The sequence below is a fragment of the Protopterus annectens genome, chromosome 1.part0 (assembly GCF_019279795.1).
Source record: "Protopterus annectens isolate FY-2018-M chromosome 1.part0, PAN1.0, whole genome shotgun sequence".
NCBI classification, from domain to species: domain Eukaryota; kingdom Metazoa; phylum Chordata; order Ceratodontiformes; family Protopteridae; genus Protopterus; species Protopterus annectens.
The window spans coordinates 1,604,147,598-1,604,161,246 of NC_056725.1; positions in this window are offsets into that span (position 1 = coordinate 1,604,147,598).

Here is a 13,649-nt window from a genome sequence, read left to right on the forward strand (position 1 = left end):
GCACCTGTCAATACAAAGACATACCATCGGTTACAATACAGACACACACACACACACACACACACACACACACACACACACACACACACACACACACACACACACACACACACACACACACACAGACAGCATGCATGTGATAATGCAGGTGGCATGCAGCATTCACACAACACAGACCAGTGAATGCAGACCAGACATTCATAGTGGCAGTATGTACACTGCCCTGGTGGGGACAGTACAACAGGCAGGTGTCATTTAGTAGGCATGCAGTACACACATTCATGGTAGTTTGCATGCATCAGCGTGATACACCGTGTGGCGGGCGAGTTGAGAGTACACATGGCTGCCGACGGTATGTAATGTACACGCAAACATGTGCGGTATCATGTGGACATGTGGCGATGGTGACCCACCGCATGCACCACATCACAATGGCTGTCACGGTGCAGTGTTATGTGTACAGTCTACAGATACAATGTATGGGTAACAGTGATGTCTGTGCAGGTGCGTTTGCTGTGAGCTGTGTGCATAGCTGTACAGTGTGTAGTGCGGGCTCTGTGCCACTGCACAGTAGCAGGACACAGCTATGTGTCTGTGCGATGCGTGACCTGGGCGCATTACATTGCCATGTCTGTAAGTCAGTTCAGATGCTCAGCAGCATGTATATGGTGGACATTGGAGGCACCTGTAGTAGCTGTGGAGGCGTTCCATGTCACTGGTGTACTACATTGGATGTCCAGGGGTCCACTACAGTGATGAACCCACTATGTGTGTACAGGGTGCAGCGGTGAGTACCCACTGTGGATGTGCTGTGTGGCAACATGCCTGTAGGTATCAACCATGGCCTTGTCTGTCTGAGTCATTGACTATTGTGTGTGGTAGACATCGTGCACACGGCCCTGTGGTGGCCCATGTGACATACAACCATAGTAGTGTGAGGTGTCACATTCTGTGCGGATATGCTGACAGTGTGGATGTCTGCTATGTTGTGCATAGGTCATGTCATGGTGTGACAATGCTGCAGCCAGACATCCACGTGCATGGGACATGGCATGTGCCATGTCTACAACGTGCACCGATGCAGGGGCATGGGTCACATTGGTAACACCTGTGCTCTGGCCAGATCACAGCTCACTATGTGGTACTGTGTGCATACTGCACTGGCATACCAATGCATACTACACATGCAGCCATTGTGTAACACCTACACCATTGTATGCATAGCTGACTGCACGTAACACACCAATAGGTTGTGTGGTGTCATAGCACTCTCGCTAGCTAATGGTGTATCTACTGTACATGGGTGTTGTGTGTGTCGGGTGGTGCGAGCTGTATACCGTGACTGGGGCACACACAGGTGAGCATGTCATGCCTAGACACATGGGGAATATCAATACAGCAGAACATGCCTTTGACTAGCAACAGACTTACCTGCAACAGACCCTTGTCCTTGCGACTCGCCAGTCGTACCTGTAAAGGCATTGCACAAAGGTATACACATTAGCCATTACTATCTCCACAGTCAGCACTGTGCATCTCACATCATGCATGTGTGTGGTAGCATGTGCTATGCACATGTCTGCTAACACAACATAGCATACTATGGTTTGCATCTTGTGTGGCCATATACCTGGCATGTATTGCTATATCATGTGTTGTACTATGACACCCACACCCACGTCGCCTATCATACAAACATGCAACACTGACTTACCATGCGGCTCCAGGCTCATATCTCGGGAGACACCCACCTCCACGATGGACGCAAGTGTTTCTGCGTGTTCTTCCGTGGGTGTCCCCAGACTGGCCAGGAGCTCCTCCGTGGCTGTGAGTGGGGGCTGGGTTGGTGGCCCACCACCTGTCCCACGTTGTTGCCTGGCGATTGCAGCGGCACGCTGTCTTGCATGCGGATCAGGTCTGTGCAGTGCCTGCGGATTTGTTGATAGCTGCGGTTGTTTCCCACGCTGTTCACCCTCCTGCACATCTCCTCCCACATCTCCTGCTGTTCCTGTGCCTGCTGTGGCACATGGCTAAATAGAGCGGCGTGGTTGCCATGGAGGTATGGAATGATCACCTCCTCCTCCTGTCGGCTTAATGGTGGAATACGTGTACGTGGCATTATCTGGAAGACATAATGATGGTGGCAGGTCACATTCACACTGCTGTGCTGGCATACTGTTGGAAATACATTGCTATGACATATGCGACATCTGCACAGTGATCTGTGAAGGGCATCGTGGCAGTGACACAGCCGATGTTCTGGCTTCACACCATTGAGCACTGGGTGTCACATCATATCTGTGTGCCACCCCATCACACTGTACACGCACCATGTAGATGTTAGCCTGCCATGGACATGTGTACCTGGCTGCACCTATGTCCATATCAGTTGGCATAGGTCCCCATGTGGCGTCTGTGGTACTGTTCACCTGGGCGCTGTGTATATGTCAGTACACATCACGTCTGTGTGCAGTGTGATCGTGAGCTGCGGCACTGGACACATAGACATGGACACCTGCACATGCATGTGTTGTGGCATGTACTTCCACACAGCACTGTGCGGGTGCTGGACAACTTGCCACAGCTCACCTGTGTTGCATATGTGATAGACATGGAGCAATGTGTAACCATGACACATTAGCAGGAAAGGCCATGCATAGCATGTACACACACACATTGTGCAGAGCATCACACAGCACCTGTAACATGACAGGGTGCATCGCCGCCACATTACTGCTGTGTATGGTTGATAGTGAGAGTGCCTTTTGTCCATTGCACCATGTGGGACTGTGATAGCTCATGCAGCCTTGCTGGTCAGCTCTGCATGATATGGCAGGGTATGCCACATACATGGCACTGGGTGTGATCCACCTGGGGGTTGATGGTATTGGCAGGGTGGCTGTCCATTGCATATGTCATAGCTGTGTGAATATGGACATTCAACATGTTTATCACCATGGTGTGGGCACTGTCCTCGAGCGAGGTATGCTGTACACTGCTTGTTGAGGGTGTGTCTGGTGCATGCAGGTATCACACATCCATGCATACACTGTAGCCCTGGCAGGTGCTATGTGCTGGGATATTGATCGACACAGTGCTGTATGTGGACACACACCACTATCCCATGCACATGGATGGCTGCCTGAACTGATGTGGGTAACACATATGTGTACATCCAGTGCCTGCTGCCACCCACATGTCTGCTGCTGCACTACACACCGCCATCCCTCCCTCTGTGAATGTGGTGTTGGGCTCAGCAGAGGTATCCATGTATGGGGACAGGGATGTTCACATAGCAGGCCCACTGATGGTATCGTCGATCTGACCATACACATATGATGCACCCTCACACATACAACCCATTCATATTGTTGTTCTAGCGGTGACACAGCTATATTGCTATGCGGAGGCATTCACAAACATACATACACACAGGCATGCACGTCCATCTGTGTCATTGCCTGGACTATTGGTGTGGTTTGGCACCTAACGTGTTTGACTGCAGGTGGCGCAGACCTACTGTGCACATGTGTACATGGTAGGCCTGTTCTCTGGTAGGCATCTGTGATGTGCTGTGCACATCTCATATCTACACATTTGGTTGGTGTCCATCGGTCCACGGGCCAGTGGTGGGACATACAGGGATGTTGCTGAACATATATGCATGCGACCCTGTACAGCTGTGACGCTAGCCTCTCAGATGCTCATGTGTCGTGCGCGTGAACACCGTACACACACATGTGGTTGTGGGCTGCCGTCCGTACCCATCTCCACCTGTGGGTTGCTATCATCCCACACACTCCTTGTACTGTATGTTCAGGCTATGCACCTATGTGGGGCTTGTGTGCATGCAATACGATACTATGTGCCTTTGCACCCATCACGAACAATGTCACACAGGTACACCGGCAGCCATACACATCGCAGCTTGTTGTCAGCACGTCACATGTGGTACACACCTAACACATCTCCTGTGGGACATGGTAATTTGTATGGGCATGTCCAGTTGTCACATACCACAGCTACCCCTACATGGCGGCTATGCAGGACATGTGTGTGGACATCTACTGTGACATGTACACGAGCAATGCCCCCTACCTACATCACATGGTACTACCTGTGGAGTATGTGTGTCTGCATCCATGCTATGGCCATAGATGACAATTGTACATCAATATGTGCAACATACCTCATTGGGGGTTGTCATGTGCACATGTTCCATGTGTCAATGCATTGTTTGTGTCTGTTGGGCGGTCATTGTTGTGCATGGTTTACATGGCTGACATAGCGTACTGTGTCTGATTCCAGGTACTTCATTCGGCTACCAGCATTGTACCTGGCAATACATTCCAGCCATCATGTAGCCAGCTTAGATGACAGTGGGAGGTGTTCCGCCATGTGCACATATGTCACACAGTGCGAGGGTGACTGACACACATTGGCAGGACGGGGTTCGGACGGCTGTGGCAGTGTGTACGGATGTTGACAACCATGACTGCACCAGATGGTGTCTTCTGGATGTGTGACATTCACAACAAACACCTACATTCACATAGCAGCGCATCGTCCACGACAATGGACATTCCTGCATGAACACTGTGTGCGGTATGACCACTGCATATATCACTGGTGGCCACCAGCATGGCTGCCTACAACAGCAGTGTGTATCCTGTGCAAACATGGGTTACACCAGTCACAACACACCTGTGTCAGATGGCCCTGTAGTGGGTGACAGTGCAGTTCCATTCATCATGTAACAGTATACATCGTGCACCAGTATGTTGCAGACATGTAAACGGCTGTGCTAGTCGACATATGCACACATGACACATCACCTGGTACACCGTGTCTGCCTTGCCACCTGCTATTGTGACCACCCTGTGATGACATTGTACGGCCCACATGGACTTGGACATGTGATGGCTCAATGGTGAATTAACCCTCCAGGTGTGTGTCTAGCCAGGTGTCCAGTAGCCAGTGGTCTGCATGCAGGGATAGTCTACATTGGCCTACTCTGTCACTGGGACTGTTGACTATGGTCATACTGTTGTTATGCAGGCATGTGCTGTTTGTCCAGTCTGATAGTCGTGTTCAACCACACTACCGTGGCACACATGCCATGTGGACATCTGCCTAAGGTGTGCAGCCCACATGTACATCTTCACATGCTATGCTGCCTGTGCAGTGGTGTCACATGTCTGTCTCCGGCAGGGCTGTCACAGGTAGGCACAGCATGCAGTGATGTGTGACAATGCTTACACCCTCCACTGTGCTGTACACTAGCACTGCACACACAGTACAGCACACATGTCATTTATCTGCAGTGCCTGGGACCTGCCTCCATGCCCTACACGGCACACCTGCCAGTCCAGATTGTACACAGATCATACCTCCCAGGCACATACCTGGACTGCAACACACACGGGTGGGTGGTTCCCACACCACACCGTGATTTACACACATACTGTATATTCCCATGACACATTGCATCATAGGTAGTCCATGTTCAGATACCCATGTTCGTGGCCGCGCACATTGTGACATGCGACAGTGAATACACTGTACACCACAGGTTACATGCCGGTCGGGTTGGCATACTGTACATTGCACCTAGGACAGTTGCTACTGCTATGTATTGCCAGCAACACGCCCTTCCCTAGTATGGACTCCCATGTACCCACACATGCTTGGCCATGCAGTGCGCATAGCTGGGTGACACATTACACGACACATACCATACCTACACTACCCTCAGCATGCACCAAACCTCCATGTGTCTGTGTGCTGGGCCTACACACCTCCCCTCTGTTTGCTGAACATCCATGCTTACCATCCCTGCTAGCCACACCCTAAACACACAACCATAGCAGCATGCATGGTACATACACACTACAGCCGGTATTACTGACATCCACTGACAGTGGTAGTTGATGGCATGGCACCCGTACGATGGACAGTCTACGTGCCTATGCCAACACTGATCACAGTGCACTTCTGCTACATTTACACACTGGTAGGGACCATGCTATTCCACACTGAGACATGGTGGTACTGGCCTTTTCACAGATGCCACAGTGGTATTCCTGTTCCATGCACACGTGCTGTATGGGCACATGTGCAGGCTGTTGCACGGTAGTTATGTTCACCTGTGTGTTGTGTGTCACTTGACAGTCATGGTGTGTCCTGATGGTGCATGACATACTCCACAGCTAGCTACCTACACATGACTGCCAGACATTGCAGTGTGGGCCCTCACGCAGTGTGGTGGTATGTCTCTGCTGTTTGACTACATCCACATTCAATGCAGCATACCACGGTCATGCAGGCATTGGCGACACAGATGTTGCTGTCATCGTGCCTGCCAATGGGGTACCTACCAACAATACACACTCTCACTCACTACAGGGTTCCAATCCTTGGCTGGACATTGTATTAACCCTGTGGACACATACATAGTACTGCCATGCACATGTTATGTCCGGGAACACAGTCCCAATGTCACCTCAAACCGCCGTGGTTGTTGTATCCGCCAACCTGGCTGTTACATGTCTCTGCAGCAGCACCGTCAGTGACTGCTAGCCCATTCATGTCGTTGTGCACCCTGACCACCACACTACCACATCTATCACACTACACATGGATGGTACTGCATTGCACGTATGGGGCTGCATCTCTACACCCATGACTGGGCCATTCAGTATGGCACTGGGCCACATCTTGACATACATGCTTCACACACTCATTGACTACCTGCATGCCTTTCCTGGCACCCTTGTTGGGCTTCTGTGCGCCACAGCACACCACATCCCATGCTGGCCACCTGTCATATTATTGCATGGGTGGTTGGGGTGGTACAGAGGGTATCACATCAGACATGATCCGCTCTTTGCCCTTCAGCACCATTCCACTTTATGCTATTGCCAGTGTACACATCCAGCATCACATCGTACCCTATGTATCGGGATGTTCGCCATGTGCCTTCTGTACAGTGCACACAGTGGTGCAGGCATATCATGCTAACTACAACAAGTCAGGGGCGTGTGACATTGCACGGTCCCCAGACATGTGGCCCCTCATGCTCAGTATTTGCATCGTACACTACCTGCTGTCACACAGTACTGTACATGCCTACATATACCACTTCTACATACCTGGCAGCATTCTAGCTCATCCTACTCATGTTGCTGACACCCATACAGGTGTCAGTGTGGCAGATATATCATGTAGATATCATTGCATCAGTTACATCACACATAGTGCATACACATCACCTTTGCATACTGACGGTCATGCGGTGTGTATCACATGGATACTGTCCCTATACAGGCATATCACGTTGTACATGGTTGATGTACACACACATAGCCCACATGGTGCTGTGGTTGCCATATTACACCATGGCGTGGGTACACATGTGCAGGACCACGCATTTCTGGACCGTATGTCTAGCTGATACCTTGGGTGCCCTTGTACCAGTGCCATACACACATGTACCGCAGGCCGTGTTACAATAACACATGTGTGGTGTACCTTACACAATGGATACAACGTTACATGTCTCAGTATAGTCATGCTGTGCTCTCTACCCAGCTCAGACAGTTTACATATGCAAATGACAGTCATGTAACACATCTGTGCTCACCTGCATGCCACTAACACAGGGGTGTAATCTACTCTGCCATGGGCCATGTTCTCCGCAGTACTGATGCATGTAGTACTCCTACATGGCGTTTGCAGTGGGCAGGGTGGGAGGAGCAGTCCTGCATGTGTGCACACATGCCACATTGCTCAGCCCGGGCGTCTGTGTGACATCCACAGACTGGACACACACCATGCTGTGGGACATAGGTCCTGTGCACATCCCACAGGGGCACACTGTGTCACTAGTCATGTGATAGCTTCCTTGCTGGTAGGGTGACACAGACCCATGGTACCACCACAGCGGACGTACTGTATAGACATGACAGTTGACATCCAGTTCTGCCGTTCAGTGGACACTACCATGGGGGGGGGTCAGTACTGTGTACATTGCACATGTGTTTACACACGGCCCTGCTGGACATCATTGTGGCACACATTGCACCTGCTATGGAACGTTTGGACATGGTCACTTGCTGTTCCCTCCATTTCGAGTACCTATTCTGCTACTACATTGTCCCATATGTGCAGGCCATACATATCTTGTGTATGTACATAACATTAGGCCATCGCTCCATCATGCATGCTATGCCTGTGATACTGTCTATGATTTGTGAACATATCCATCATGACAGCTTTGCATTACACATAATTGACATAGTCGCCCCTACTGCGTGGGATACGTGCACGTCGTGCGCACATTCCGTATGACATCGATGGTATATGCCCATGCACATGTGTGCTGTGACACTATACATACATGTCCTATCCCCTGCTGTGGCACTTCATTGTTGGATATCCACTGCCAGCATCAGCGTGGGTGGTGGCATTGTTCTGTGTTTGCAACCCCTATGGCAGACCTGGGGTACGGTTACCACCTGTGCCACTTTGCAAGGGACAGTCCCTCCTTGGGCAGTTGTGTCCTGACAAAATATATTACAAATGGCAAATGTCCTGAGATTGTAGGACATCACTATATGCCATTCTTATGTAAGAGTTGCATCACATACTTATTTATGTATGTACATTCCTAAATGTTACAAGACACACAATAAGCAACTTAACTGCTACAAGACTACACTTTTCTTTATGCAAAAGAGTAGAGTTCTAACCTTTGTACTGACCATGGGTATGTGTCCACCTGTAACATCTGATGTGTGTCCCGAAGATTTCCCACTTTGGCCATTTGAAAGGTGGCAAGCCGAACCTGGGGTTATCCCGGGTGTGTACATGTTGTCCCACTGCTGTGCACACGTTGTCCACAGTCGTTGGTATGCTGCGCGTTTTAGCATTACATATCCAACCTTTGCCTCTCTCTGCCTGATGGACAGGTATCTTTACCTACACACACCGTTCACATACTGTACAGATTCGTCATACGTATCGTGGTTACACACCAGTACATGTCGTGGGTTCGACATACCTTTCCGGCCTTTTGTTCTGAGTTCGTCTCTATTCCCTTGTTTCTCCTTCTCTATTCGTGTTAGTTCGGTATGAACATACGGTTTGAATATCCAGGGAGTCTTCCTTATATTCATCGTCACCTGAGGCATGTGTGTTAATCAGGCCAATAGCTGTTCCTCGGTGTGTACTTATGCGCATATCGGCGGTGATCCCCCTTCCTTTCGTTCGTTACGCGTCGGCACTAGCCCATGGTTCTTTCCTCGTGTGGCCGTTGGTTATTTGCAATACCTTCGTGAGGATGGTATGTATTGTATCATGTTTGTGTGACTGCATCCGCTATGTGTGGTGTCGGGCACATTTCGCTGTGGTGTTAGCCGTGGATTGTGTGTGTTGAGTATGGTATTGTGTTCGACATGTGGGTCCCCGTGTCCTGGCGGCGTCTGTCGATGGCGTTGTGCATTCAGATGTGTTACATAGCTGTTATTTTCCTGTACATAGCGGATGCAAGGATGCATCAGCCGCTGCTAGTGTTTCCCAGGAGCTTGTTGTGGGTATGCCGCTGTCATTCACTGCCTGTATGTGTTTGCTACGGTTTTAGCTGTTATCCCTTTGATATGTGCAATGGGGTATATCTGCGGATGTGGGTGGCCGCTACGGGGTGTGAGTCTTGCATTTATACATACCAGATATGCTTGTGTGTGTGCTCCATCCCTGCTTGGGGAGCTGCGGGTTACCTGTCTGTTGTTCCGGGAATGTTTGTTTGGTTGATGTCGTCTGCTGTCGGTATCGCCTGCATGTGTGCTTCCTGCACGTATTCCTCCTTCACATCGGTTATATATCTGCGGATGTTCGTCCGTGCCTACTATCCATTGGCATTTTGTCGCTGATAGTTACGGTGAATGTGGTCCTATACTTGGGGCGGCCTGTATGCTACCGGTAGCCTCCTATTCGTGTGCCGCTTGCTTACACACCGGTATTTACGGGACCGTAAGTGTTCACGATCGGTGCCGGGATAGCACATTCGTATTTTTCCGTACATGCCTGATGCTGTGTAAGCGTTGCCGATGGACCGTGTGGAGTCTACCTTATGGCCGCCATACCTACGGTCATGGTTTGTACATGCGTCCTTTGCATCTCCTGTTGGCTATGGCCCTGTGGTACACTTTGGGACATTTCCGCTTTGCATCGTTTTACGTCGCCACGTGCATAGCCACTGAGGAGATGTCAGTACTACTTTGTGGGTACTGCTGTACATCGCCTATGGTTCCTGTACTGTATGCCTCGCCTGTTATTACACTCCGCCTGTGACATGTCATCTACATACACAGTTTACACTGGCACACACATTACACACACACAGCGGAACACACGACAACCTCACCTCACACACACACATATTGCCGCCATGGCTGTCAACCTTCTATTTCCAGAGTGAGGAACACACACAGTAGTAATGTGAAACAAATGGGCATAATGTGGAACACATAGTAATGGCATAGTGACAACTTCAGCTAAGTAGGTCATAGGTTGATTATAATATGCTGATTTACTTACAGTGAAGAACCTTTACTGACTTACTATGAGTACATTCTATTTACCAGGATGTCATTTATATACATTCCTAACAATGGATGTTTGACAGACATTTTCAATGTGGAACTTGGAGGAACTGCGAGGAACATGAACTGTTTTACACCCCAAATGAGGTACGTTCCTCATAATGTCGTACACTTCACTGGTATGCTTTCCGCTTTCGCACCGACGGTTGAACACAATACCTCGTTGGCGCATCGCCGGTGGCGGCGTGTATCTCCGGACTGCTATCCTATGGATATGACACGCTTTATATCTAGGGTTGCCACCTTTTCAAATACCCAAAGTGGGACATTTTTGTAGAAACGTCAGATTTTGCATGCAAACACATACCCACGGCCAGTACAAAGGACAGCAATTCACTTTTTTGACAGAATACAAACCTGTAGCATTACAGTTGCTTATTCTGTTTATTATCATATTTAGATGTTTCTTCTACAAAATAACTGTTTTATGCAACTAATAAAGAAATTATGGGAAATAGTTTTGTCCTACAATCTCAGGACATTTGCCATTTTGTCAATGTTTTGCAGGACACAACTGCCCAAAGGGGACTGTCCCTCACAACGTGGGACAGGTGGTAACCCTACACATATCCCGTTACTGTACCGTGGACTGGTGACCATCCCAACATCGGATATGTATTGATGCAGGTTAACATTTCCATGGCTGGCGTTACCTGCCCTGCCCACCCTCCAGGATGATCGGGTTGTCGGTCACTATGTTTACTATGTGGTGATTTCGCGTCTTACTTATCTGTGAACTTGCATCCCTGGGTTCCATATTACCCTGTTGTACTTTATATCTGTGTATGCGTACATATATTTCTACATGTGTACTGATATGTATTTCCGTATCTGTGTATGCACATGAGTACATATGTGGTCGACTTGCGGCGATAGTGGCAGCATACGGCTACGCCGTGTGCTGTAGAACGGCGTGCGTTGAGGTGTTGGCGTTCCATGCTCTGCTGGCTATTGGGTGTGCAGTGTTTGGCGGTGCCTTTGTTGGAGTCACACATACGTCCGCACATACGGTACACATTACGGGCGGACATGTTTGTGTGGCGTCCATTTTACTGTGTGTGCAGGTCAGGAGGTGTCAGTCCATGGGGCCTACACTGTCAGCGTATGTGCTATCGTTCCCTCTTTGCCAGGGCGTAGGCATATTGGAGTGCGCCTCTGTCTACCTCCTGGGGCTGGCTCAGTGGGTCCATGGCGCTGATCGCCCTGTGCCTGTGCTTGCCCTGGCAGTTGTGGCGGGCTTGGTGGCCCTCCGGCATTATGTCCCTGCAGCAGCTGTTTCCGCAGAATCATATTGTGTAGCATACAACATACTATGAATATGTGGGCACTTGTGCCTGGAGAGTACTGCAAGGCTCCACGGATGTATCCAAGCACCGGAACCGTGATTTCAACATCCGAACACACGCTCTATGATTATTCTCGTTTGTGCGTGTGCCTCATTATGGCGTTCTTGCATGTGTGTGTGTGCATTTCTGATGGGTGTCATCAACCACGGCTCCAGTGCGTAGCCAGCATCCCCACAAGGTGACCTTGTGTGATGTCCCCTGGCGAATACCTGATACAGCTGTGAGGCATGCCAGATATGGGAGTCGTGGTAGCTTCCAGGGCTGCCAGCACACACATCCATAATAATGCCCTGCGCATTGCACACGACCTGGCAATTGATGGAGGGTATCCCTTGCGGTTTATGTAGCGTCTACCCTGCTCCGCGGGTGGTGACTTAATTTCTATGTGCGTACAGTCTATCGCACCCAGGACCTCCGGGTATTGTGCCACACGGTGGAAGCGGCGCATATTGCTAGCCAACTCCTCCTGAGATGTGGGGAAATTTATGTGCTCATGGGCATGTGGTAACATGGCATCCAGGAACTGGTGTAGTACCCTGGATGCTGATGCCTGTGAGATGCCCATTATGTCCCGGTTGGCCTTTGAAAGGTACCTGTAGCCAGTATTCGCAAGCTCACACATACCTTTGTGTCCACTGGGATGGGCTCCCCTCTGTTGTCTCTTGTTCTCAGGCGGCCGGCACAGCTCCACTATTTGCTGTAACGTGTCCCTGCCCACCCTGTGGGGCACCACTATCTCCAGTTCTCGCAGCCCTGGTAGGTCACCCTTGGTCTGAACACTCTCCTTCTCCTGTGAGGCCTCACGGTGGTTGTCGGCACCACCCTCCGCAACTCCGTCTGTCTCTGCCACATACCTATGCATCACGGCCACGGCGGCACCCAGCATATACATATTAAAAGTTCCCCGTCTGTTTACACCCTACGGTGCGGCGTTTGGGAAATCGCGCTGTGTGTTGTGTGCATTCACATTTAATACTGTTGTGCTGTATACCGGTGATGTCATTGGGTGTGTCTGTGCGGCCGTATCCACGGATTATTTCCGTGGTTTTACGCTTGCAACTGCAACGGTACTGCCTGTAGTGTTACATTACAGTTGCCTGCATTGCCTTCGCCTGGCATCTTACATTACTGCATCCTGCAGGCACATGGCATATGATGCATTTTATCTGCAGCTGCAGTTATGCTACCTCTGTACTTGGCTGTGCTATTTCGGTTCTTTGCTCTTTGCATTTCTACTACATCCCCTACTATCTTTGCACTCATATGCCTCCCCTTTCCCGTTATGCAGGAGTCTGCATGCAGAGTTATCAGCTGCGGCGTTTGCCCTTCCTGCATTGATTGGTGTTAATTGCTCATTACGGATCCATTTACACTGCTTCCGCATTTCCTCGTATTCTCCGCATTACCTTCCTATATCCGTGGTTGTTGACGGTGAGGCCGTCACATGACTGGTTTAGGGAGCGTAGTCATCCTCGTGCACATGCATTTGTACGCGCATTCTGTACTCTCAGCGCATCTATTTCCTAACACGCCAGTCCTGATGCTGTGATGTGCATTGTACAGCCCAGATTTGCTGACCTCCAAAATCCTTCCTCCTACAGTGGCACACCCTCTGTGGTTGACATGTATCTCGTGTAGGCCA